Source organism: Myotis lucifugus, unplaced genomic scaffold, assembly GCF_000147115.1.
Source record: "Myotis lucifugus unplaced genomic scaffold, Myoluc2.0 scaffold_2, whole genome shotgun sequence".
In the NCBI taxonomy this organism is placed as follows: Eukaryota; Metazoa; Chordata; class Mammalia; order Chiroptera; family Vespertilionidae; genus Myotis; species Myotis lucifugus.
The window spans coordinates 12,791,105-12,796,417 of NW_005871050.1; the positions used below are offsets into that span (position 1 = coordinate 12,791,105).

General features: G+C 39.7%; 1 pseudogene; it reads left to right on the forward strand.

Annotated features, from left to right (window-relative positions):
- The first annotated feature begins 4,411 nt into the window (after positions 1-4,411).
- LOC102434553 lies at positions 4,412-4,949 on the forward strand (annotated as a pseudogene).
- Positions 4,950-5,313: the final 364 nt, after the last annotated feature.

Below are 5,313 nucleotides of genomic sequence, written 5' to 3' on the forward strand. Positions count from 1 at the left end.
TCCAACCATGGTGTGCTACCTAGGCTTGGGCACCTGAGCTCATCCCTGGCTCCACCCACATTAAATTGTATCTTTCCTACATTTATATCCTCAGGGCTTTTATTTCTGCTGGACAGTTGATGAATTAATCCTGATAGGATGATAGCAACAGATAATTACTGTGAGTGTGTTAATGTGTCACCCCTCCTACATAGCTTATTTGCATGTTAATGGAGCAATTCTGGAGATATTCCCTTAAGGCAAAGGCATGAATCTTGAGGATGAGAAAGCCTGCATCAAGGCAATCTGCAGTGTGGGAGTGAAGTGGAAGGTGGTGATGTACACATCTCAGCACTGACACCATACAGACAGCTGCCTACTCCACCTATGTGTTGTGCCAGCTTTGATGAATAATTGTTAAAAGTAAGAATTATGATCTATTGCTGTCTTAGTTTTATATTAGCTTTGTTGGTTCTCTAGAGCAAAACCTCAAGCTCTTTTGGGCTAAGACAAATGGCTAAGCCTAATGCGATGCATGGTGCTGTGAAATTAGATTAATTAACTAGGATTTGAATTGAAATTGTTTTTGAGATAAAATTTGTCCACAATGTATTATTTTTTTCGTTATTGATTAAGGTATTACATATGTGTCCTTATTCCCCCATTGCCCTCCCCCCACCCCACACCCATTCATGCCCTCACCCCCCTGGTTTCTGTGTTGAAATGTTTGTTTGTAGCACGTGTAGTAGCCACATTGAATGTAATTCTCTTGATACTGGGAAGGGGAGCATGTGGTGGGGCGTCTCAGGAGAAAAAATATTATAGTCTATACCCTTCTCTTATCCAGAAGGCTTGGGTTTAACTCACCATGCTGTACTACATTTTATTTAATTGTATTTTTAAGAGTCCTATAAGAAGTATATTACATGGGATTTTAAAAACTTCACCTTTCTAAGACATATGCACATAGTCATCTTTTATATATAAATGATTTATTTTGAGTTTGATGGAGCTAGATGATTTTTAAATAACAGGATGATGTCACTTACCACAGAGAATTAAATCTCTGCCAAATGGCTTATTACCCTAGTGTGAATGCTTAAGATGGACATTTATTCAACAAATGTTTGAACACCAACTATATACTGGAAACTGTGAAAGGCACAATGGGAATGTAGATTATTAATAAATAAATATATTTTATATATCCTCAAATCAGATATGGGGTTTCAGACTTTTTTCCCTGCAGAAGAGTTGAATTTTAGAAATTGCTTCCATTTAGTTTCATTGATCTATTTATCTTTTCCTATACTAATATCGTACACTCTTGATTACTGTCATTTTATAATAAGTTTTATAATCAAGTAGCATAGTTCCTTTAATATTGTTCCTTTTCAAAATTGTTTTAGCTATTCTGACTCTTTTGTTTTTCTACCTAAATTTTAGAATCAGCTTATCGATTTCTATAAAAAAAACCTTCTGTTATTTTGATCAGGAAGGTAATTTGGAAAAAATCAACATGTTGATATATATCCATTAGCATAGTATATTTTTACATTTATGTAGATCTTCTTTAATTTCTCTCTGTAATGTTACATTGTTTTAAATATACAGGTCTTGTACACTTATTAATTTTTCTTAACTATTTTATATTTCTTGATGCTATAGTAATTGGCATTTTAAATTCAATGTTCCAGTTGTTTGTTGCTAGTATGTAGAAACACAACCGATTTTCATATATAGATCATGAATCCTTTGACCTTCCTAAATTTACTTAGTTTCTAGTAGCTACTTTATCAGTACCTTAGGATTTGCTATATATACAGTCATATCATTTGCAAATAAAAGCAGTTTTATTTTTTCCTCTAAAGTCTGTATACCTTTCTCTTGATTATCATATTGTGTGGTCTAGGTTCTTTAGTAGAATATTGAATAGAAGTGGTGAAACTAGACATCCTATTCTTATTTCTTGTCATAGGAGAAAAAATTTTAGTGTTTCACAATTAGGTACAATGCTAACTATAACTTTTTTTTTAACCCACACCTGAGGATATGTTCTTTTAAAATTGATTTTTAGAGAGAAAGGAAGGGAAAGAGAGAGAGAGAGAAACCTTAATGTGATAGAAACATCAATTGTTTATGCTCTGAACGTGGATTGAACCCGCAACCTAGGTATGTGCCCTGACTGGGAATTGGTATACAGGTTGACGCTCTAAACAACTGAGCCACCAGGCCAGGGCTTAACTATAAGTTTTTTAAAGATTGCCTTTACAGGTTTGAGGAAGTTTCCTTTATAGTTTGCAGAAAGTTTTTTTTTTTAATTTAAAAAATGAGTGTTAAATTTTGTCAAATAATTTTCTGCACTTATTGAGGAGATTGTATGAATTTTTTATTTTACCCTGTCTATAATGTAACATTGATTTTTGAATATTGTACCAACCTTGCATCCCTATGATAAACCCTACATGGTTATGATTTATTATCCCTTTGTATATATTGTTAGATTACATTTAATAATATTGTGTCAATGATTTTGTGTCTATGAAAGATATTGTGGTTTTTTTTTTCCTTGTAATGTCCCTATGAAGTTTGGGTATCAGCACTTATTGAGGAGATTGTATGAATTTTTTATTTTACCCTGTCTATAATGTAACATTGATTTTTGAATATTGTACCAACCTTGCATCCCTATGATAAACCCTACATGGTTATGATTTATTATCCCTTTGTATATATTGTTAGATTACATTTAATAATATTGTGTCAATGATTTTGTGTCTATGAAAGATATTGTGGTTTTTTTTTTTCCTTGTAATGTCCCTATGAAGTTTGGGTATCAGGGTTATACTGGTCTAGAAAATTAGTTGGGGATATTTTACCTTTTATTTTCTAAAATAGTTTAAGATTGTTATTAGAGATCTAAGATGTTGACGGAATAGAAAGTACACTCTTCACCTCCCAGGAACAAACTGTAATTGCAGCTATAGTATAGAACAACCAACCTGGATAACCAACTGAAGACTCGCTGAAAAGAAGTATTATAACCAAGGATTTACAGAAGGAGCTACATCGAGACTGATAGGAAATGCAGAGATGTGAAAAGGGCTGGCCCTGCTCCCATGGGCAGTGGCTGAGGTTCCAGAGGGATATCTCCACTGTGGGAAGATTCTCCCTGAGAAGTGTGGGGTCTCAACCCCAAGCTGGGCTTCCCAGACCAGAGCACCAGAGCTAGGAAGAGGTGTCCACATAAGCTTATTATTATTTACTTTTAAAATGTTTGCTAGAATTCAACAATAATACCACCTGGGTAAAAAGTTCTCTTGGAATTGGTTTGAAAACCAGAAGTTCAATGTGTTTAATAGCTATGGAGGTAATTTTTCTATTTCTTCTTTTTAAATTTATTTTTATTTTTTTCTTTATTGATTAAGGTATTACATATGTGTCCTTATCCCCCTATTGCTTCTTATGTAAGTTTTGCCAGTTTTTAAAGGAATTTTCACATTTCATGTATGATGTTGAATTTATTTCTATAAAGTTATTCCTTAAATTCCCCTGTTTTATCCTGTTTAATTTCTATAGGATCTGTAGTGATGTCCCCACCTTCATTCCTGATATGTCTTCTACCTTATTGGGTGGTAATTACAAATAGGTTGAATAATGTATAATTATGAATGCCCCTCTTTTTAGATTCCATAGCCAGTGTTTCTTAATTTCCAGGCCCTTGTTTCTCTTTCTTCCATAATATATTATTCCTTCCTTCCAAAACAACTAAAATTACCCATTTTTTTTGTCTGTATAGTTCATATGTCATTTATGGACAGTGATATGTTCGGAAAAATGTGGTCTTTATATTTATTTCATTTATTGTGTGAACATCATAGGGTACACTTAAACAAACCTATATGGTATACCTACTACATACCTAAGCCATATGGTATAGCCTATTGCTCATAGGCTACAAACCTGTACAACATGTAGGCATTTGTAACACAGTGGTAAGTATTTGTGTATCTAAACATAGAAAATGCTCATTAAAATCCTATATAATAAAAGCCCAGCAACCAAAATGGCAGAATGACCAGAACGACCAGAGACCAGAACCACCGCCTGTCGCCTAGGCTGGCCCCGCCCCCCAGCCAGCAGTTAGGGGTGATGAGGCAGGCAGGCAGAGAGGTTAGGGGTGATGAGGCAGGCAGGCCAGCAGTTAGGGGCATGAGGCAGGCAGGCAGAGCCCCGCTATCGATCGCCTCAAAGAGGGAGACCCAGGCCGCCCACCACAGCCTGCGGGAGGGATGCTTGGTGACTGTGACGGGAAGCGCTGGCAGCGGTGGACGCTGCATGGCGGGGCTGGCACCACTGCAGCTCCTGAGTTGGTATGGTGCCTGCAGCCTGGCCCAGGCCCTGGGGTTGCCGCCTCCACCCATGACTTCTTCAGGGCTGGACTGCCACTCCTCCTGCTATGATGCCTGGGCAGATCCCGAACCCTTCTGTGACTGCAGGCTCTCTGCCTGGGCTCGGCCCCCTGACTGGACTCCCCAGCTCGGCCCTGACTGCAGAGAAATGTGCTGACATCCACAACCTTGGGGCCATGATTGCCCCTTTGCACTTCCTGGAGGTGAAACTGGGCAAGAGGCCTCAACCTCTGAAAAGTGAGCTAGACGAGGAAGAGGAGTAAAGGAAAAGGTGCCAGGAAAAGAACAAAGTGACAGCAGCCCGATGCCGGAACAAGAAGGAGCGGACGAGTTTCTGCAGTGGGAATCTGAGTGGCTGGAGATCATGAATGCGGAGCTGAAAACCCAGATGGAGGAGCTGAAGCAGGAGTGGCAGCAGCTCATCCTGATGCTCAACCAGCATCGCCCCACCTGCATCGTCAGGACTGACAGCATTAAGACCCCCAATTTAGAAGGCAACCCACTGCTGGAGTAGCTGGAGAAGAAGTGACCATGGGCTGTGAGGAGGAAGAGGAGGAGGAGGAGATGAGAAGGGGGTGGAGGAGGAGGGTCCCAGAGGGCTCTTCCTTGCTGCATGAAAAACTCTTCGATGGGGCTCAGCACAGCCAGCATCAGCCTGGCTTTTTGGTGAAACTCAGATCAGCCACACCAGGGGAAGAAACCCAGGCTGATGAAACCCAGGACCAAGCACTGAGACCAAAGTAGTCCTGAGTGGGCCTGTTCTGCCTGGGGCCAGGCTTGCAGGAGGCAGGACAGAGGCTCTGGGCTGGAGAGATGCCCAACCAGGCAGCTGTGGGCACTTCTCCGGCCTCTCCACCAGGGCACCCACCCAAAGGACCTCCGCCAGGAAAAGCCATGAGTTGCAACCAAAATACGGCTGAGG